This window comes from Dendrobates tinctorius, unplaced genomic scaffold, assembly GCF_039654945.1.
Source record: "Dendrobates tinctorius isolate UK_male_01 unplaced genomic scaffold, ASM3965494v1 ptg000070l, whole genome shotgun sequence".
In the NCBI taxonomy this organism is placed as follows: Eukaryota; Metazoa; Chordata; class Amphibia; order Anura; family Dendrobatidae; genus Dendrobates; species Dendrobates tinctorius.
This window is the reverse complement of record NW_027361738.1, coordinates 7,358,059-7,381,689: the sequence shown is the minus strand read 5'-3', so window position 1 is coordinate 7,381,689 and position 23,631 is coordinate 7,358,059. Positions and strand designations below refer to the sequence as shown.

The following is a 23,631-nucleotide window of genomic DNA, read 5'->3' as shown; positions in this document are numbered from 1 at the left end:
GCAGACTTATGAATCCTCCCAGCGCACGTACTGCACTCTGTGAATATGTACCCATGTCAGTGCCGGGAACGATAAACGATATGCATTCTCCCGGCCAGAACCTGTCTAGACTGTTTCCGGCCTTGCGCAATACACTTGCATTGCGTGCACTTGTAGGACTCACAAGTTTGCAGTCACATAGAGTGACTGCAGACTTTTCATTTTAGACCAGACAACATTTTTAAGTCTGAACCTTGTTTGGAAATGTTCTGTTTATAAAATGTTATTTAAAAATGAAAAATCATAGTCATTTTTTAAATTAGTCTCATGGGTAGAGATGAGCGAATCTCCCAAAATTTGTTTTGGGTAGATCTGCCAGCACTTTGGATTAGGTCTGAAGTCTGAATTGAAAGTACCTTGGAAACATGTTTATTGTGTTCTAAGGCCTCTTCCAGCCCCCAAAGCACAATAAACGGAGGGGAGAGAAGAGGTTAAAAAATAAAATTATATGCTTTCCTATTGTTTCAGTGCATAACAGGTGAGGGCTTACAATCTACAAGGGAACAGGGTAGGAAGGTGAGGCTCAAAGCTGTTTATATGGCACTATATTGGCAGCAGGGTTTTGAAGGTTGGAGGCTTTTTTTAAGAGTTGAGTTTTCAGAGTAGTTTCAAAGGCTTAAACAGAACCTGTCAGGATCGATAACACTATTAACCAGCAGAGATAGGGCTAATCGGCGGGTGAAAAGTGTTATCGATGTGCCCCACCACAGTGCTGAAAAGGTATCACCTGGGAGAGAATAAACTTTATTCCTCTCAGGAGCTTTCAGCCATGCAGGTGTGGAGCACTTAGTCACTTTTCACAGCACCAAGAGTGGCAGCTGTAAGCACAGCCCGGCACTGATTGACAGCTGGCTTACACAGTCAGTGCACCAGTTCATTTTGTCCTTGGTGCCGCACTTTCAATACTGTGGTTGGGCACCTCCATAACATTATTCACCTGCAGATTAACCCCGTGACCTGATCTCCAGATATCAATGCTGATCAAAGAAGCTCCAATTGGTCTTCCAATTTTAGCACATCATCAATACTATATGTGAAGAGCCAGGATGGCTGACTGGCTCATTTCAATAGCTAAACTAAGCTACTTTATTGGCCCTGAAAAAGTAGGGGGCTGGCTTAACTGTTTAAATAAACCAGTCATCCAGTCTTCTTCACACACTGCACTGATAACATGGTGATACAAGAATATAAGTTATCTGGAGTTGATAATGTATGAGGAAAAATACGACATAGTAGGAATAACTGAGACATAGTTAGACGACAGCTATGACTGGGCGGCTAACTTGCAAGGATATGATTTCTTTAGGAGGGATCGTAAAAAAAGGAAAAGGGGTGGGGTCTGTCTATATAAAGTCCACTTTAAAGCCCACACTAAGAGAAGATATACAAGAGGGAAATGAAGAGGTGGAGATACAAGGAGAGAAAAGTAATAAAATCCTCATAGGGGTTTGTTATAAACCACCAAATATAACAGAAACCACTGAAAATGTATTATTGAAACAAATAGACAAAGCAGCAAATCACAATGAGGTGATTATTATGGGGGACTTCAACTACCCCGACATAGACTGGGAAACTGAAACCTGCGTATCTCAGAAAGGAAACCAATTTCTGTCAGTGACCAAGGATAATTATCTGTCACAACTTGTGCAGGGCCCAACTAGAGGGACAGCCCTTCTGGACTTAATTTTAAGTAACAGGCCAGATAGAATAACAGAAGTACGAGTCGATGGGCACCTAGGGAACAGTGACCACAATATAATACAATTCCACTTGTCCTTCAGTAAGGTGCCCTGGAAGGGGGTTACGAAAACGCTAAATTTCAGGAAAGCAAAGTTTGATCAGCTTAGAGAGGACCTTCGCTGAATTTATTGGGACAATGTCCTCAAAAATAGGAGCACAGAAAATAAATGGGAAATATTTAAATCAGTTTTACACACCCACTGCGAGCTAGCCATACCGTACAGAACTAAAAGGGCTAGGAACAGGAGAACACCAATGTGGCTAAATAAGGATGTAAAAAGGGCAATAAATAACAAGAACAAGGCATTTATGAAGCTAAAACAAGAAGGCAATGAAGAAGCATTGAAAAGTTATAGAGAAAAAAATAAGATGTGTAAAAAACAAATACATTTAGCAAAAGTGGAAACTGAGAGACTAATTGCCAAGGAAAGTAAAACAAACCCCAAACTATTCTTTAATTATATAAACAGTAAAAAGATTAAAATTGATGGTGTCAGCCCTTTAAAGAACAATGAGGATGAAATCATAGAGAGCGATGTGGGAAAAGCAAATGTTTTAAATACTTTTTTCTCAACAGTGTTCACACAGGAAAAGGATTTCCCAGGGGAAATGCAGAGTGATAATGTAAACTCCCCATTAAGTATTACCTTCCTAACCCAGGAAGAAGTGCAGAACCGCCTTAGTAAGATTAAAATTGACAAATCACCAGGCCTTGATGGCATTCACCCTCGGGTAATAAGGGAGTTAAGTAATGTGATAGACAGGCCTCTATTCCTTATATTTAAAGACTCTATAGAAACAGGGTCTGTTCCTTTTGATTGGCGGCATGCAAATGTGGTACCAATATTCAAAAAGGGGTGTAAAAGGGAACCTAGAAACTATAGGCCGGTAAGCTTAACCCCTTCGCACCCGAGCCTGTTTTTGCCTTCGTGACCGGGCCAATTTTTTCAATTCTGACCAGTGTCACTTTATGAGGTCATAACACTAGAACGCTTCAACGGATCCTGCTGATTCTGACATTGTTTTCTCGTGACATATTGTACTTCATGATGGTGGTAAAAATTTTTAGATATGATCTGCACTTATTTGTTAAAAAAATCAAAATTTGGCAAAAATTTAGAAAATTTTGCAATTTTCAAACTTTTAATTTTTATGCCCTTAAATCAGAGAGTGATATCGCACAAAATAGTTAATAAATAACATTTCCCACATGTCTACTTTACATCTGCACAATTTTGGAAACATAATTTTTTTTTTAGGAAGTTATAAGGGTTAAAAGTTGACCAGCGATTTCTCATTTTTACAACAAAATTTGCAACACCATTTCTTTTAGGGACCACCTCACATTTGAAGTGAGTTTGGGGGGTCAATATGACAGAAAATACCCAAAATTGACACCATTCTAAAAACTGCACCTCTCAATGTACTCAAAACCACATTCAAGAAGTTTATTAACCCTTCAGGTGCTTCACATGAATGAATGGAATATGGAAGGAAAAAATAAACATTTAACTTTTTTTCACAAACATTTTACTTCAAAACCATTTTTTTTTATTTTCACAAGTGTAAAAAGAGAAAATGAACCACTAAATTTTTTGTGCAATTTCTCCCGAATACGCCAATACCCCGTATGTGGGGCTAAACCACTGTTTGAGCACACGGCAGAGCTCAGAACGGAAGGAGTGCCGTTTGACTTTTTCAATGCAGAATTGGCTGGAATTGAGATCGGATGCCATGTCGCATTTGGAGAGCCCCTGATGTACCTAAACAGTGGAAACCCCCCACAAGTGACCCCATTTTGGAAATTAGACCCCCCCAAGGGACTTATCTAGATGTGTGGTGAGCACTTTGAACCCCCAAGTGTTTCACTAAAGTTTATAATGTAGAGCCGTGAAAATAAAAAAAAATCATTTTTTTTCCACAAAAATGATCTTTTAGCCCCCAATTTTTATTTTCACAAGGGTAACAGGAGAAATTGGACCCTAAGAGTTGTTGTCCAATTTGTCCTGAGTATGCTGGTATGCCATATGTTGGAGAAAACTACTGTTTGGGCACACGGTGGGGCTCGGAAGGGAAGTAGTGACGTTCTGAAATGCAGACTTTGATGGAATGGTCTGTGGGTGTCATGTCGCGTTTGCAGAGCCCCTGATGTACCTAAACAGTGGCAACCCCCCACAAGTGACCCCATTTTGGAAACTAGACCCCCCAAGGAACTTATATAGATGTGTGGTGAGCACTTTGAACCCCCAAGTGTTTCAGTAAAGTTTATAATGTAGAGGCGTGAAAATAAAAAAATCATTTTTTTTCCACAAAAATGATCTTTTAGCCCCCAATTTTTATTTTCACAAGGGTAACAGGAGAAATTGGACCCTAAGAATTGTTGTCCAATTTGTCCTGAGTACGCTGGTATGCCATATGTTGGAGAAAACTACTGTTTGGGCACACGGTGGGGCTCGGAAGGGAAGTAGTGACGTTCTGAAATGCAGACTTTGATGGAATGGTCTGCGGGTGTCATGTCGCGTTTGCAGAGCCCCTGATGTACCTAAACAGTGGCAACCCCCCACAAGTGACCACATTTTGGAAACTAGACCCCCAAGGAACTTATATAGATGTGTGGTGAGCACTTTGAACCCCCAAGTGTTTCAGTAAAGTTTATAATGTAGATGCGTGAAAATAAAAAAATCATTTTTTTTCCACAAAAATGATCTTTTAGCCCCCAATTTTTATTTTCACAAGGGTAACAGGAGAAATTGGACCCTAAGAGTTGTTGTCCAATTTGTCCTGAGTATGCTGGTATGCCATATGTTGGAGAAAACTACTGTTTGGGCACACGGTGGGGCTCGGAAGGGAAGTAGTGACGTTCTGAAATGCAGACTTTGATGGAATGGTCTGTGGGTGTCATGTCGCGTTTGCAGAGCCCCTGATGTACCTAAACAGTGGAAACCCCACACAAGTGACCCCATTTTGGAAACTAGACCCCCAAGGAACTTATATAGATGTGTGGTGAGCACTTTGAACCCCCAAGTGTTTCAGTAAAGTTTATAATGTAGAGGCGTGAAAATAAAAAAATCATTTTTTTTTCCACAAAAATGATCTTTTAGCCCCCAATTTTTATTTTCACAAGGGTAACAGGAGAAATTGGACCCTAAGAGTTGTTGTCCAATTTGTCCTGAGTATGCTGGTATGCCATATGTTGGAGAAAACTACTGTTTGGGCACACGGTGGGGCTCGGAAGGGAAGTAGTGACGTTCTGAAATGCAGACTTTGATGGAATGGTCTGCGGGTGTCATGTCGCGTTTGCAGAGCCCCTGATGTACCTAAACAGTGGCAACCCCCCACAAGTGACCCCATTTTGGAAACTAGACCCCCCAAGGAACTTATATAGATGTGTGGTGAGCACTTTGAACCCCCAAGTGTTTCAGTAAAGTTTATAATGTAGAGGCGTGAAAATAAAAAAATCATTTTTTTTCCACAAAAATGATCTTTTAGCCCCCAATTTTTATTTTCACAAGGGTAACAGGAGAAATTGGACCCTAAGAGTTGTTGTCCAATTTGTCCTGAGTATGCTGGTATGCCATATGTTGGAGAAAACTACTGTTTGGGCACACGGTGGGGCTCGGAAGGGAAGTAGTGACGTTCTGAAATGCAGACTTTGATGGAATGGTCTGTGGGTGTCATGTCGCGTTTGCAGAGTCCCTGATGTACCTAAACAGTGGAAACCCCACACAAGTGACCCCATTTTGGAAACTAGACCCCCCAAGAAACTTATATAGATGTGTGGTGAGCACTTTGAACCCCCAAGTGTTTCAGTAAAGTTTATAATGTAGAGGCGTGAAAATAAAAAAATCATTTTTTTTCCACAAAAATGATCTTTTAACCCCCAATTTTTATTTTCACAAGGGTAACAGGAGAAATTGGACCCTAAGAGTTGTTGTCCAATTTGTCCTGAGTATGCTGGTATGCCATATGTTGGAGAAAACTACTGTTTGGGCACACGGTGGGGCTCGGAAGGGAAGTAGTGACGTTCTGAAATGCAGACTTTGATGGAATGGTCTGTGGGTGTCATGTCGCGTTTGCAGAGCCCCTGATGTACCTAAACAGTGGAAACCCCGCACAAGTGACCCCATTTTGGAAAATAGACCCCCCAAGGAACTTATATAGATGTGTGGTGAGCACTTTGAACCCCCAAGTGTTTCAGTAAAGTTTATAATGTAGAGGCGTGAAAATAAAAAAATCATTTTTTTTCCACAAAAATGATCTTTTAACCCCCAATTTTTATTTACACAAGGGTAACAGGAGAAATTGGACCCTAAGAGTTGTTGTCCAATTTGTCCTGAGTACGCTGGTATGCCATATGTTGGAGAAAACTACTGTTTGGGCACACGGTGGGGCTCGGAAGGGAAGTAGTGACGTTCTGAAATGCAGACTTTGATGGAATGGTCTGCGGGTGTCATGTCGCGTTTGCAGAGCCCCTGATGTACCTAAACAGTGGCAACCCCCCACAAGTGACCCCATTTTGGAAACTAGACCCCCCCAAGGAACTTATATAGATGTGTGGTGAGCACTTTGAACCCCCAAGTGTTTCAGTAAAGTTTATAATGTAGAGGCGTGAAAATAAAAAAATCATTTTTTTTCCACAAAAATGATCTTTTAGCCCCCAATTTTTATTTTCACAAGGGTAATGGGAGAAATTGGACCCTAATAGTTGTTGTCCAATTTGTCCTGAGTACGCTGGTACCCCATATGTGGGAGAAAACTACTGTTTGGGCACACGGTGGGGCTCAGAAGGGAAGTAGTGACGTTCTGAAATGCAGACTTTGATGGAATGGTCTGCGGGCGTCATATTGCATTTACAGAGCCCCTGATGTACCTAAACAGTGGAAACCCCCAATTCTAATTCCAACCCTAACCCCAACACACCCCTAACCCTAATCTCAGCCCTAACCATAACCCTAACCACAAACCTAACACCAACACACCCATAACCTTAATCCCAGCCCTAGCCCTAGCCCTAGCCCTAACCCTAGCCCTAGCCCTAGCCCTAGCCCTAACCCTAACCCTAGCCCTAGCCCTAACCCTAATCCTAGCCCTAACCCTAACCCTAGCCCTAGCCCCTGCATTTTTTTTTTTTACTTTTTTTTTTATTTTTGTCACAAGATCGCTGCCCTGCGATCTGACTCATAGTAACGCCACTTCACCTCTGATCATCTGTCAGTGTGAGATCAGAGGAGAAGCAGCATTACTATGTGACAAGATCGCTGCCTGGCACATAATAACGCGACTTCTCCTCTGATCTCACAATGACAGATGATCAGAGGTGAAGCAGCGTTACTGTGTGACAAGATCGCTGCCTGGCACAGCTGTGCCAGGCAGCGATCAGCTGTGCCAGGCAGCGATCTAGTCACACAATAACGCTGCTTCACCTCTGATCAGCTGTCAGTGTTAGATTAGAGGGAGAAGCCGCGTTACAATGAGGGAGATCGCCGGGAAACAAGCAGCTTTCCCAGCGATCGCTCCCATTGGCTGCTGTGACGCTGACGTCATCGGGACCTGAACCAATCAGGTCTCGATGACGTCGGGGGTCCCAGCATGCATTGCGCACCGGAATCCCCGCGTTGGAAGGTATGTGGGGGTCCCGGGGGGCACAAAACCGCCGACAGTAGATAAACGTCGGCGCTGCACAAAGCCCAGCAAGCGCCAACGTTTATCTACTGTGGGCGGTCGTGAAGAGGTTAACATCTGTTGTGGGTAAAATTTTTGAAGGGTTTCTAAGGGATACCATTATGGAATATCTCAATGTTAATAAATGTTTAACTCCATATCAACATGGATTTATGAAGGATCGCTCCTGTCAAACTAACCTGATCAGCTTCTATGAGGATGCCATAAGCTCTCAAATGGACCAAGGAGTATCATTGGATGTCATTTATCCCGACTTCTCTAAAGCATTTGACACTGTCCCACATAAAAGATTGGTAAGTAAGATGAGAAAGCTTGGGCTAGGGGAAAATGTGTGTAGATGGGTAGGTAGCTGGCTTAGTGATAGAAAACAAAGAGTGGTTATTAATGGTGCATACTCAGATTGGGCCAGGGTTACTAGTGGGGTACCACAGGGTTCTGTATTGGGCCCCCTACTATTTAATATATTTATTAATGATCTAGTGGATGGCTTACACAGTAAAATATCAGTATTTGCAGATAATACAAAACTATGTAAGGTAGTTAATACAAAGGAGGACAGTTTGCAACTACAGACAGATTTGAGTAAATTGGAGAATTGGGTTGAAAAATGACAAATGAGGTTTAACACAGATAAGTGTAAGGTTATGCACATGGGAAGGAGAAACAGATGCTATAATTACTTACTAAATGGGAAACTGCTGGGGAAATCAGACATGGAAAAAGACTTAGGCATCTTAGTCAATAAGAAGCTAAATTTGGAGTGCCCAGTGTCAGGCAGCTGCCACCAAAGCAAATAGGGTCATGGGATGCATTAGAAGAGGTCTGGGGACACGAGATGAAAACATAATTCTCCCTCTGTACAAATCACTCTCAGACTACACTTGGAGTATTGTGTGCAATTTTGCACGCCGGTGCTCAAGAAAGACATTACTGAACTTGAAAGGGTTCCAAGGCGGGCTACTAAAATGATAAATGGAGTTGGTTCACTACAATACCTAGAAAGGTTATCAAAATTAGGTCTATTTACTCTAGAAAAGAGAAGACTTAGGGGAGACTTAATATATATGTACAAGTATATCAGAGGGCAATACAGAGATCTCTCCAATGAACTGTTTGTACCAAGGACTGTAACAAGAACAAGGGGGCATTCTGTTCGTTTGGAGGAAAGACAATTTCTGCACCAGCATAGAAGAGGGTTCTTCATGGTAAGAGCAGTGAGGCTCTGGAATTCTCTTCCTGAGGAAGTGGTGATGGCCAATTCACTGAATGAATTTAAGAAAGGTATATGAGAAAGGAAAAACGCGGACGGCACCGCTGTTGCCGTTAGACTTCTAGTGGTGTGCGGTATCCGGAGCACTCAATGCTGGCAGTTGCGGGTGCTGGTCTGAAGATCCACAACGTAGAATATTTCCAGGAAGAAAGAAAGACCGCACTCCTGAAGCTGATGAAATATCGCTGGGTTTATTAATGCATGCTATACATGTCGGCCGGGGGAGTGATCAAGGAGAGGGAAAAACAGCTGACAACGGCCGTTTCGCGCTACTCGCGCTTGGGTAGCGTGAAACGGCCGTTGTCAGGTTTTTTTTCCTCTCCTTGATCACTCCCCCGGCCGACATGTACAGCATGTATTAATAAACCCAGCGATATTTCATCAGCTTCAGGAGTGCGGTCTTTCTTTCTTCCTGAATTTAAGAAAGGAATAGATGCTTTTCTTGTGAGTAACAGTATAGAAGGTTACGAATAACAGAATATTATAGGTAAATGGTTGACCCAGCTTAGGGGAAGGAATTTTTTTCCCTATGGAGAAAATTGGCTTCTACTCTGTGGGTTTTTTGCCTTCCCCAGGATCAACAATGCAGAACAGCTGCACTAAAAATCGGCTGAACTAGATGGACATAAGGTCTTCCTTCAGCCTTCAAAACTATGTTACTATGTTACGTTGTACTTATTTAACGTTTGAAAACTTGTTCTAAACATGTTTTTTTCAAGCGGACTACCACTGTAATTAGACAGCGTGGTCTGCATGGGCAGTACTTAAATATACACTGTATAAAGTTAGGTCCAGAAATATTTGGACAGTGACATAGGTTTTGCCATTTTAGACATTTACCAAAATATATTCAAGATAAAGTTATATAATCAATATGGGATTAAAGTGCAGACTTTTCGATTTAATTTAAGAGTATTCACATCCTAATTGGGGTAAGGGTTTGGGAATTACAGCTCTTTAATATTTAGCTGCCTCTGTTTAAAGGGACCAAAAGTAATTGGACAATTATCTTAAAAGCTCTTTAGTAGGCTGCAGGGGTATTACCTTGTTAATGATCAATTAAGCGTGTAAAAGGTCAGAAGGTGTGGTATTTGCATACTGAAGCTGTTGCTGTGAACACACAACATGCAGTCAAATGAGCTCTCAATGGAAGAGAAAAGAACCATCCTTAGGCTTAAAAAAATAATAAATCCATCAGAGAGATAGTACAAATGTTAGAAGTGGCCAAATAAACAGTTTGGTACATTCTGCAAAAAAAGAGCGTACTGGTGAGCATGGGAACTCAAGAAGGCCTGGATATCCACAGAAGACAACAATGGTGGATGATCGCAGAATCCTTTATATGGCGAAAAAAATCCGCTTCACAACATCCACCAAAGTGAAGAACACTCTCCAGGAAGTAGATGTTACAGTATCTAAAGGCCCCATCACACACAGCGATCTTGCTATCGAGATCGCTGGTTTTGTGACACCACAGCAATCTTGCCAGCGAGATCGCTGTGTGTGACGGGGATCAGCGACCACCCCCCCCGCCGGGTATTGCTGATCGTGCTCGATCGGCCTGGGCCATTTTTTGATCGCTGGTCTCCCGCTGGCCAGCGCGCATCGCTGCATGTGGCAGCGGGAGCCAAAGATCAGCGAGGCTCCCTGCGCTCTAAGCAGGTGCTGGGAGCTGGTCTCTTAGGTAAATATCGGGTTACTAAGCGGTGCGCATCACTTAGTTACCCGATGTGTACCTTAGAAACCTGCGTGCTGGCAGCTCCCGGTGCGAGCACGCAGGTTTCTAAGGTACACATCGGGTAACTAAGTGACACGCGCCGCTTAGTAACCCGATATTTACCTTAGAGACCAGCGTCCTCGCTGGTGCTGATCGCTGGTGAAGCTGCCTGTTTGGCAGCCCACCAGCGATCATGTAGCGATGCACCAGCGATCCTGACAAGGTCGTATCGTTGTCGGGATCGCTGGTGCATCTTTATGTGTGACGGGGCTTTAAGTCTACAATAAAGAGAAGAATTCAAGAAAGCAAATACAGAAGGTTCACCACAGGTTGCAAGCCAATAATCAGCCTTAAAAATAGAAAGGCCAGATTAGACTTTGCCAAAAAAAATCTAAAGAAGTCAATCCTGTTCTGGAAAAGCATTCTTTGATCAGATGAAACTAATATCAACCTGTAGCACTGTAACACTGTTGTCTCGTTGGATGGCTTTAAACTCATTCACGCGGACAGGACAAGGGAGAGTGGTAAGAGGAAAGGCGGAGGGCTGGCGATATTTGTGAATGATAGATGGTGTGACTCTAGGCACTTCGTGGTCAAAGAGCAAACATGCTGTAAGGACATTGAGCTATTAGCTGTGGGCATGAGACCTTTTTATTTACCGAAGGAACTATCGCATGTAATCATGATAGCTGCATATGTGTCATGTCGGACACTGTTCACACCAGGGTGTCCGGCAGACAGCGGCAATACCCTGTTGGGTATTCTGTTCCAGTCGGGATAGGGTTAACCAGGTTGTCATGCTGGCTGAGGGCTGGGCCACGCCCTTGGTCTTTAAATAGTTCGTCCTGACTATGGGCGTTGCCGACTATAGCTTTAGCCTAGTGCTAGCAATACCGGTCAGCAGTGGTGGTGTTGGAGCGTCTGATATCTGGTGCAGTATATCCCTCAGTGGTTCTTTCTCCAATCTGTTATATATATATTTGGTTGCCCTTGCACATTATTGTATTCCCTTGTGTATTAACTGTGTGGTGTTTCTTTTACCCCTGTCCATACGTATTTGTGGGGTCTGGTGTCTGGTCCCCTCACTGGGTGGAGGGTGGTGGGTTCAGCTTAGGGCTGGACAGGAGACAGGGACAGGGTGGAGGCTCAGGCAGGCACACCTTCAGTGTAAACCCTGGGTAGAGGGACAGACAGGGTTCCCCTAGTCTGAGGGACATCGCAGGGGTCCCGGGGTTTTTGCCTAAAGTAACCTAGGCATACCATGACATTATAGTCGGCCCAAATAATAAAGTGAGAGAAAAAAAAAAAAAAGGTATAGATAGGGAATATAGGGGTTACTTACTATGGATCCTATACTTTCCCTAACCAAGCAGCTGGAGGCTCTATCCATACAGGTCACTGAACTCAGGGGGGCGGTCCAGCAACAAGGCCTGTCAGCTCCTGCAGTACCTGCTGAGGCTGCAGCCAGGGCAGCTGAGCCCAAGTTTCCCTTTCCTGAACGATTTGCTGGTGATCGTGGTAAGTTCACGGTGTTTTGTGAATCATGCAAATTGTATTTCCGTATGCGTCCACATTCCTCAGGTAATGAGGCTCAACGCGTGGGCTTGGTGATTTCTTTGCTGAGTGGTGACCCACAGGCCTGGGCCTTTTCACTCCCTTCAGACTCACAGGCATTTGAATCTGTAGATTTTTTTTTCTCTGCTCTGGGTTTGATCTATGATGATCCGGATAGATTAAACTTAGCAGAGTCTAAGATACGCTCACTGCTACAGGGTGATCGACCAGCTGAGGATTACTGCACGGAATTCCGGCGCTGGGCGGTGGACACGCAGTGGAATGACCCTGCGCTTAGAAGTCAATTTTTGCATGGGGTTTCTGGAAGGGTTAAACAGACTCTCCTAATGTACGAGACTCCCGCCTCTCTGGAGGCTGCGATGGCACTTGTAGTACGCATAGACCGACGTCTCCGTCAGGGGGCGCTGGTTTCGTTGCCTCCGGGAGGTGGGGGAGTGGTCGGTGAGGTTGCCGCGGGTGAATCCGTGGAACCCATGCAGATCGCTGGTATAGCACAGTCACCGAGTAACAAGCCTAAACGTCCTTGGCACAGAAGGCAGGGGCTCTGTTTTTTTTGTGGCAAAGGAGGACATTTTATTAACGCTTGCCCCCTGGTACCTAAGAAGGGCGCGCCGGCGGAAAACTGATAGGCTCAGAAGGTTTGGAGGAGTCTAGTCTGAGCCTTTGTGTATCCTCCGTCATGGTTTCCCAGTGTATGCTCCCTGCTAGGGTGGTACTTGGGGGGCAAATGCTCTCTATTACAGTATTTATTGATAGTGGCTCAGCTGCCAATCTCATTGATGAGAGGTTCGCGCATACAGCGGGATTTCCGGTGGAGAAATTGCCGAACCCCATCCGGGTGGTTACCATCAATGCTTCCCCGTTGTCTCAAGGGGAGATCACAGAGTGTGTGTTGGATATACAACTCCACATCGGAGTATTACACTCAGAGCGGGTAACTTGTAAGGTGCTTAGTAACTTACCGGCTCAGATGGTTCTGGGCTTTCCATGGTTGTCAATGCATAATCCTGTTATTGATTGGAAGACCCAGGACATAATTCAGTGGAGCAGGGAGTGTCAGGAGAGGTGCCTGGCTACATGTATTTCCGCTTTGACCCCCAGTATCCTGGAGCCGTTGCTGGATTATGCGGATGTATTTTCTGAGAAGGGTTGTTCGGATCTACCACCGCATCGCCCCTATGACTGTGCTATTAGGTTGAAACCAGGGGCCAAGTTACCTAAAGCTAGAATGTTTAATATCTCAGGTCCCGAGAGGCTAGCTCTCAAGGAATACATTGCGGATAGCCTGAGCAAGGGTCATATTAGACCTTCCTCTTCTCCTCTGGCTGCTGGCTTCTTCTTTGTTAAAAAGAAGGATGGCGGTTTACGCCCGTGTCTGGATTTCAGAGAACTCAACCAGATTACGGTCCGTGATCCTTACCCTATGCCACTTATACCCGATTTATTCAACCAAGTGGTTGGTGCCAGGTGGTTCTCCAAACTGGACCTCAGGGGGGCGTACAATCTTATAAGAGTCCGTCAGGGGGTTGAGTGGAAGACAGCGTTCAATACCCCTGAGGGTCACTTTGAGAGTTTGGTAATGCCGTTTGGGTTGACTATGGCACCGGCGGTCTTTCAACACTTCATTAATGATGTCTTCTCTCAGTTGTTGGGGAGGTTTGTTATAATTTATCTTGACGACATCCTCATTTTCTCTCGCGACCATGATACACATATAGAGCATGTTAGACAGGTTCTGCAGTTGCTCAGAGAGAACAGGCTCTATGTCAAGCTTGAAAAATGTGTGTTTTTCGTACAGGAGCTACCGTTCTTGGGTTATATAATCTCCGCCTCAGGTTTTAAGATGGACACCGCAAAGGTGCAGGCGGTACTACATTGGGATCGGCCTGATAATCTTAAGGCGCTTCAGCGATTTCTTGGCTTCTCCAATTACTATAGGAAATTTATTAAGAACTTCTCTATGATTGCCAAACCACTGACTGACATGACTAAGAAGGGTACCGACTTTTCTGACTGGTCTGAGCCTGTGGTACAGGCGTTTGAATTCCTCAAGAATAGTTTTGCCTCAGCACCCATTCTGGTGCAGCCCGATGTCTCCTTACTGTTTGTCGTGGAGGTGGATGCGTCGGAGGTTGGAGTGGGGGCTGTACTGTCTCAGGGCCCTTCTTGGGCCAAGTTGCATCCGTGTGCCTTCTTCTCCAAGAAGCTGTCGCCTGCGGAGCGTAATTATGATATTGGCAACAGGGAACTATTGGCCATCAAATTGGCATTTGAGGAGTGGCGACACTTCTTGGAGGGGGCTGTTCATCAGATTACTGTGATAACCGACCATAAGAATTTGCTTTATTTAGAATCTGCTAAGCGCCTGTCCTCCAGACAGGCTCGCTGGGCATTATTCTTCACCCGGTTCAACTTCATTGTTACCTATCGACCTCGGTCGAAGAATGTTAAGGCAGACGCTTTATCCAGGTGTTTTCCTGGTGGAGAGTTATGTGAAGAGTCGGTGCCTATTCTCCAAAAGGGTGTGGTGGTATCTGCCATCACGACAGAGATTGAGGCAGAGATTGCGGAGGCTCAGGAGGTGGTACCGCCTGGGTTGCCTGCTAATAAATCTTTTGTGCCGCTACATCTACGCTCTAGAGTGTTGGGCGAACATCACGACACGGTACTGGCAGGTCATCCAGGGGTTAAGAGCACTCTGGAACTGGTATCGCGTCGTTTTTGGTGGCCTAAAATCCGGCAGGATGTGGCCTCATATGTGGCTGCCTGTACCACGTGCGCACGGGCCAAGACTCCTCGTTCCCGTCCCGCTGGTAGCTTGCAGCCTCTCGGGGTGCCCAGTAAGCCATGGACTGAGATTTCCATGGATTTTATTACTGACTTGCCCGCCTCGGCAGGGAACTCGGTCATTTTGGTAATTGTTGATAGGTTCTCCAAAATGTCACATTTCGTTGCTTTACCGTCTTTGCCCAATGCTAAGACTCTTGCTCAGATATTTATTCGCGAGGTGGTCAGACTTCATGGTGTCCCGTCTGACATTGTGTCTGATCGAGGTACGCAGTTTGTGGCAAAGTTTTGGAGAGCTTTTTGTTCTCGCCTTGGAATCAAATTATCTCATTCATTGGCTTTCCACCCTCAGTCGAATGGACAGACTGAGCGGATGAACCAAAACCTGGAGCAATACTTGCGCTGCTTTATTTCCGACAATCAGGAAGAGTGGTCAGCGTTTCTTCCTCTGGCAGAATTCGCAATAAACAACCATTGCCAGGAATCGTCTGGGGAATCTCCTTTTTTTTGTGTGTATGGTCAACATCCTCAATTTTGCACCTTGCGTCAGGGGTGCTCAGTTGGCGTCCCTGAAGAGGACCAGTTGGGAGCTCAATTGTCGTCTGTTTGGAGGAGAGTCAAGCAGCGCTTGTTGAAGGTGGGTTCCAGGTACAAACGGGTGGCTGACTGCAGACGTGTGCCAGGTCCGGACCTGTGTGTGGGTGATTGGGTGTGGTTATCTACTAGGAACATTAAGCTCAAGATACCGTCACTTAAGTTGGGTCCCAGGTTCATTGGCCCATTTAGAATCTCCGCAGTGATCAACCCAGTGGCATTTTGTTTGGAGTTGCCGGCTGTGTATAAGATTCATAATGTATTTCACAAAGCATTGCTAAAGAAGGTCGTGGGTTTGGTGGATGGTTCCCCCGGGCCACCACCTCCCGTCTTGGTGGATGGCGCGTTGGAATTTGAGGTGTCCAAAGTGGTGGACTCTAGGGTTGTGCGTCGCACTCTACAGTACCTGGTCCACTGGCGTGGCTATGGTCCTGAGGAGAGGACATGGGTGCCGGCCTCTGACATTCATGCTGATCGACTGGTTACTATGTTCCATCGTCGCCATCCGGACAAGCCAGGTCCTCGACATGGTGAGGTTCCGGAGGTCCCTCGTAGAAGGCGGGGTACTGTCATGTCGGACACTGTTCACACCAGGGTGTCCGGCAGACAGCGGTAATACCCTGTTGGGTATTCTGTTCCAGTCGGGATAGGGTTAACCAGGTTGTCATGCTGGCTGAGGGCTGGGCCACGCCCTTGGTCTTTAAATAGTTCGTCCTGACTATGGGCGTCGCCGACTATAGCTTTAGCCTAGTGCTAGCAATACCGGTCAGCAGTGGTGGTGTTGGAGCGTCTGATATCTGGTGCAGTATATCCCTCAGTGGTTCTTTCTCCAATCTGTTATATATATATTTGGTTGCCCTTGCACATTATTGTATTCCCTTGTGTATTAACTGTGTGGTGTTTCTTTTACCCCTGTCCACACGTATTTGTGGGGTCTGGTGTCTGGTCCCCTCACTGGGTGGAGGGTGGTGGGTTCAGCTTAGGGCTGGACAGGAGACAGGGACAGGGTGGAGGCTCAGGCAGGCACACCTTCAGTGTAAACCCTGGGTAGAGGGACAGACAGGGTTCCCCTAGTCTGAGGGACATCGCAGGGGTCCCGGGGTTTTTGCCTAAAGTAACCTAGGCATACCATGACAATATGTCCCCCCTTCTGTGAAAGCTGATGCCGCCACTGAGGTCCTACAATCCACAGTGAGCATGATGCAGTCCCTTCACCCCCAAGCACTCCTTCTGGTTTCAGGAGACTTCAATCATGTGTCTCCAGCATCCATACTACCCAGTTGCACACAGTATGTTACCTGCCTCACTAGAGACAACAAAACATTGGACTTGTTCTTTGCCAATGTGAGAGGGGCATATGCCTCGTCAGCCCTACCGCCCCTTGGAAGATCGGATCACAACCTAGTGCACCTCCAACCCGTGTACAAGCCACTTGTACAGAGAGAACCTGCTGTCACTCGCACAGTGAGGATATGGACTGAGGAGAGTGATGATGCTTCGAGAGACTGCTTTGAAACAACCACTTGGGAAGTGCTGCAAGATTCCTATGGTGATGACATGGATGGTCTCACACACTGTATAACGGACTACATTAATTTCTGTGTAGACAACACGGTACCCACAAAAGTAGTGAGGTGCTTCTCTAACACAAACCATGGATCAGCCCTGGAATAAAGGCTCTTCTCAAAGAGAAGAAGTTGGCCTTCAGATCAGGTGACAAGGGCAGGCTGCGAGAGGTGCAGAAAGATCTGAAGAATCTAATCAGGCAGGGAAAGGCTAATTATAAGAGAAAAATTGAACTGAAACTGTCACAGAAAAGGATCCATGAAGTCTGGGAGGGTCTAAAGTCTATATCTGGGCATAGACAGACTGTCTCCAGGATGGTTGTAGATAAAGAGGGGCATAATGAACTTAATCTATTCTTTAACAGATTTAATCACACACTGGCTGCTCCTGCCCCTGCATACCATTCACACCTCTCTGCTACAATAACCTCACCCCCTGCTGCAACTTGTCAACTGAGCCAGGGTCTGTTCTTCACAAGTACCCAGGTTGCAAAAGAACTGAATAAGATCAAAGTTTTGAAGGTTGCAGGTCCTGACGGCATCAGTGCAAGACTAATCAAAACCTGCGGGCACCAGCTGAGTGAGATCATTACATATCTGTTCAATATGAGCCTGAGAATGGGTATAGTACCACAACTGTGGAAATTATCGTGTGTGGTACCGGTTCCGAAGAAACCTTATCCGAAAGACCTTAATGACTATAGACCTGTAGCATTGACATCACACCTGATGAAGGTATTAGAGAGATTGGTTCTCACACATCTCCGTCCTCTAGTGAGCTCGGATATGGACCCTCTCCAGTTTGCCTACAGGCCGGGCATTGGTGTGGATGATGCCATTATCCACCTTCTAGATAGGACTCTCTCTCACCTGGAGAAACCTGGGAACACTGTGAGAATAATGTTCTTCGATTTCTCTAGTGCTTTTAACACCATACAGCCAGGTCTACTGAGAGACAAGCTGGGCCTTGTTGGTTTGGACCTCCAACTCTCCACCTGGATCATTAACTACCTCACGAACCGCCCTCAGTTTGTAAAGGTTCGGGACAGTGTGTCAGACACGGTGATCTGCAATACAGGGGCACCTCAAGGTACAGTTCTTGCCCCATTTCTCTTCACACTGTACACTGCGGATTTTAGGTGCAACTCATCTAGCTGCTACTTGCAGAAGTATTCTGATGACTCTGCAATAGTAGGCCTCATCACAGGAGGTGATGAAAGAGATTACAGAGACACTAACCAAGCTTTTGTGGAGTGGTGTCAGAGGAACCACCTTAGGATTAATTCCGGGAAGACCAAGGAATTGGTGGTGGACTTTCGCAAGGGCAAAAATCCACCAGTAGTGGTGAACATTCAGGGAAATGACATTGAGATAGTCGACACCTATAAGTACCTTGGTGTGATCCTCAATAATAAGCTTGACTGGGCTCATCACTTGGATGCAGTGTACAGGAAGAGCCAAAGCAGGCTTTATCTGCTCAGAAGGCTGAGAGCCTTCGGAGTTAGAGGGGCACTCCTTGCATCCTTCTTCAACTCTGTTGTGGCATCAGTCATCTTCTTTGGTGTGGCGTGCTGGGGTAGTGGCATATCAACCAGGGATAGGAATAGGCTGGACAAACTGATTAGAAGGGCCAGCTCTGTCCTGGGATGCCCCCTTGACCCAGTTCAGGAAGTAGACGACAGGAGGATACTGGCCAAGGTGAGCTACATGGTGCAGAATGATTCCCATCCCATGCATGAGACCGTGACAAAGATGTGCAGTACTGTCAGTGACCAGCTACTTCATCCTAAATGTGAGAGGGAGCGCTATCGAAAGTCCTTCCTTCCTGCTGCAGTTAGGCTGTATAACCAGCACTGTCCAAAACGGAGAACGACCCAAACAGTGAACTGATAGATCCAAAGTTGTGACAGTCCGGTTACTTTTTTTTTTCCCCGTATATGTACCTACCTACTGTCAATGTAATGCCTTTATGCATCTGTATCTGTACTTGTTCCTGCCTTGCTGCTGTAATGCTCTGAATTTCCCCATGGTGGGACGATTAAAGGATTATCTTATCTTATCTTAGCAGAATGATGGGAATAAGAAAGTATGGAGAAGGCTTGGAACAGCTCATGATCACATCCTCTGCAAAACACGGTGGAGATCTGAAAGTCCACACTTCAATTACATCTCACTTGATTAATTTTAAATAAAAATAGGGCCATCACAAAGATTTGGTCACTGTCCTAATATTTCTGGACCTAATTATATATAACTACAGTTGTGGCCAAAAGTATTGACACCCCTGCAATTCTGTCAGATAATACTCAGTTTCTTCCTGAAAATGATTGCAAACACAAATTCTTTGGTATTATTATCTTCATTTAATTTGTCTTAAATAAAAAAACACAAAAGAGAATGAAGCAAAAAGCAAAACATTGATCATGTCACACAAAACTCCTAAAATGGGCCAGACAAAAGTATTGGCACCCTCAGCCTAATACTTGGTTGCACAACCTTTAGGCTAAGTGCACACGTTGCAGAAAATTTCTTCTCAAAAACCGACTCCCTTCCCAGAAACCGCTCCTTTTTTGTCTTCGCGTTTTCCCGCACGTTTTTTGCGCGGTTTTGATGCATTTTTTTCCGCAGCGTTTTCAAAACGCACTGAACTAGCCAGAAATGCGGAAAAATCTGCAAAATTAATGAGCATGCTGTGTTTTTTACCGCAATGCGTTTTTTTCGCGGTAAAAAACACATCAATATGCACAAAAAGTGCAAAATGCATAGAAATTGATGGGAAGCTTATTTTTAGCGGTTTTATAGTCAAAACCGCTAAAAAAATGCTGTGTGTAAACACAGCTTTAGCCAAAATAACTGTGACCAACCGCTTCCGGTAACCATCAATGAGTTTCTTACAATGCTCTGCTGGAATTTTAGACCATTCTTCTTTGGCAAACTGCTCCAGGTCCCTGATATTTGAAGGGTGCCTTCTCCAAACTGCCATTTTTAGATCTCTCCACAGGTGTTCTATGGGATTCAGGACTAGAGTCATTGCTGGCCACCTTAGAAGTCTCCAGTGCTTTCTCTCAAACCATTTTCTAGTGCTTTTTGAAGTGTGTTTTGGGTCATTGTCCTGCTGGAAGACCCATGACCTCTGAGGGAGACCCAGCTTTCTCACACTGGGCCCTACATTATGCTGCAAAATTTGATGGTAGTCTTCTGACTTCATAATGCCATGCACATGGTCAAGCAGTCCAGTGCCAGAGGCAGCAAAGCAACCCCAAAACATCAGGGAACCTCCGCCATGTTTGACTGTAGGGACCGTGTTCTTTTCTTTGAATGCCTATTTTTTTTCTCCTGTAAACTCTATGTTGATGCCTTTGCCCAAAAAGCTCTACTTTTGTCTCATCTGACCAGAGAACATTCTTCCAAAAGGTTTTAGGCTTTTTCAGGTGGGTTTTGGCAAACTCCAGCCTGGCTTTTTTATGTCTCGGGGTAAGAAGTGGGGTCTTCCTGGGTCTCCTACCATACAGTCCCTTTTCATTCAGACGCCGACGGATAGTACGGGTTGACACTGTTGTACCCTCGGACTGCAGGGCAGCTTGAACTTGTTTGGATGTTAGTCGAGGTTCTTTATCCAACATCCGCACAATCTTGCGTTGAAATCTCTTGTCAATTTTTCTTTTCCATCCACATCTAGAGAGGTTAGCCACAGTGCCATGGGCTTTAAACTTCTTGATGACACTGCGCACGGTAGACACAGGAACATTCAGGTCTTTGGAGATGGACTTGTAGCCTTGAGATTGCTCATGCTTCCTCACAGTTTGGTTTCTCAAATCCTCAGACAGTTCTTTGGTCTTCTTTCTTTTCTCCATGCTCAATGTGGTACACACAAGGACACAGGACAGAGGTTGAGTCAACTTTAATCGATGTCAACTGGCTGCAAGTGTGATTTAGTTATTGCCAACACCTGTTAGCTGCCACAGGTAAGTTACAGGTGCTGTTAATTACACAAATTAGAGAAGCATCACATGATTTTTCCAACAGTGCCAATACTTTTGTCCACCCTCTTTTTTATGTTTGGTGTGGAATTATATCCAATTTGGCTTTAGGACAATTATTTTTGTGTTTTTTCATTTAAGACAAATTAAATGAAGATAATAATATCAAAGAATTTGTGTTTGCAATCATTTTCAGGAAGAAACTGAGTATTATCTGACAGAATTGCAGGGGTGTCAATACTTTTGGCCACAACTGTATATATGATGTTGTTACATCATACTTATATTTAGAAGGAAAAAATGAAGGATTTGGGTACCGTCTCTATGCTGATGAGACCCAATTATACACTTCTACCCCGATATCACACATGCCTCTTTGGAAAATACCAGTGATTGTCTTACCATTTAACATCATGTCCTCCCTCTATCTGAAACCTGTCAAAAACTGAACTCCTCATGTTCCTCCCTCTACAAACCTACCTATGACTGACATTGCCATTTGTGTGTGTTGTTCCACCATTACTTCCCAGCAACATGCCCGCTGTCTTGGGGTCATACTTGATTCCGAGCTTTAATTCACCCCCACATCCAACACTGGCTCGCTCTTGTTATCTGCACCTCAAAAACATTTTTAAAATTCGACCCTTTCTTACTTTCGACTCTGCAAAAACTCTTACAGTTTCTCTTATTCATTCTCGTCTGGACTATTGTAACTCTCTACTAATCGGTCTCCCTCTTACCAAACTCTCCCCTCTCCAATCTGTCCTGAATGCTGCAGAGAAAAAGCAACATCTTGGTTATGTGACTTTAATGGATTTCTTGTCTAGTCGTATATTTTTCTAACACAAATTAATAAATACCTATGTACACGTAACCCATTATAGACTTTTAAAAAAGGCACCTAAATGTTATTCTTCATGATCCCACATGAGAGTTAATATGCAAATACAATATCCTGTCAGCTATATGTAAATATATGTATTTTCCATAAACTAACAATATTTGAAAATCTGTTTTTTTAGAAATTTACTTTGTGTTAGGGCCCCGTTACACGCTTCAATGTCCCAGTAATCCCACCAACGATCCGACGTGGATGGGATCGTTGGGACATAGTTAGGACCAGCAAGCAAGCTGGTATTCAGGGTAAACAGCGGGTATCTAAGAGCCGCGCGGCTCTTAGTTACCCACTGTTTACCCTGGATACCAGCTCCCAGCGTTGCTGGTCATTGGTCTCTCGCTGTCACACACAGCGATGTGTGCTGCCCAGCGGGAGACCAACGATAGAATTATGGCCCAGACCATTAGGCAACCAGTAACGATCAGCCAACTGATCGTTGATCGTTGCTACATGTCACACGCAACAATGTCATTTCAACATTGCTGCAACGTCACCAAACTGGAGACGTTGCAACGATATCGTTCACAATATCGTTGTGTGTAACGGGCTTTATTCTTATGATATTCTCCCCTAGAAATGTCTTTGTAAATTGACTAGATGGTATTATTCCCCTTGTCAAAGACCTGTGTCCTTCAAGTCTGAAACCATCAGCATTGATTAGTCGATACCATAGTGTTGTGGGACACACTCCCAAATAGTGACATCCAGTTGTCAATTTATTCATAAATGTCCAGGAGGAATAGCAGAGGAGCAATAAAACAAAGTTGCAAGATAAGATAAGCTCCAAAATTTTAATTTATTGAACTATTTACTAAACAGATAGGTCTTGATAGCTTTCAGATCCTTACTCGATCCTTTATCCTTCCACTTGCTGTATTCAATTTATGGGAAATTACCCTTTGCTTATGCACAAGTTAATGGGGTTGTCCAGCCTTAGGCTACAAGTTTGTAGTCACTCTATGTGACTGTAGACTTGGTAGACTTGTGAATCTGCATATCATGCACACTGGATCTGTGAGGATTATCTTGCGCTGGCATCGGAAGTGGTGGGCATGTGACTGCAAGTATTTGATTTGCATAAATGTGGTCACATGCCAACTAGATGGGTGCTGACTTGCTCAGTGCAAGTATATTGAGTAAGACCAGACAAGTCTAGTTGGAATGTGGCTGGAAGTATGTAACGCGTATACTTGCAGTCACATGACCGCCCTTGACTGCAGACTTGTAGCCTAACCCCTTCAAGAAACTGACAACTTGCAATGGTACCAAAAGACTGTGTACAAGTAGTAGAAGAAAAACCTCCCTAATGCCTCTTGATATATATTCATTAGATCAGGCTGAGACCCAAAAGGCTGGCAAAATAGATCTACTGTAACTCCTGGAAGGATGAGTGACCAGATATCATGAACTGTCCTCTCTAAATATTTACTCTAATGATATGTTACTAGCACAGTTCATCTTACTTCAATCATTTGCATTAAAATCCACTTTACATCATCTACCATACTATACAATACATAACATTGGATAAAGCAAAAACACAACCAGCTAATGACATCTGCTTTCCCTGTAATGCCAAATCTCTATGATTTAGCAAGCAATGGGCTAGCTTAAACCATTCAGGATGTCACCTGGATAAAATGCTTTATGCATTTTCATATATTTTTATTTAAATTATTACAATTTGAGAGTCCTCAGAGGTTGATACTTTTTAATTTGTTACCATCTTTTCAGTTAGCCATTAAAAGGTACCAACCCCTGAGGACTCTGAAATTGTAATA

General features: G+C 44.4%; 1 protein-coding gene across 5 annotated transcripts in view; it reads left to right on the top strand.

Annotated features, from left to right (window-relative positions):
- Positions 1-23,631, top strand: part of CREB5 (cAMP responsive element binding protein 5) — a 678,892-nt gene that overhangs the window by 527,217 nt on the left and 128,044 nt on the right. The window lies entirely within an intron of this gene.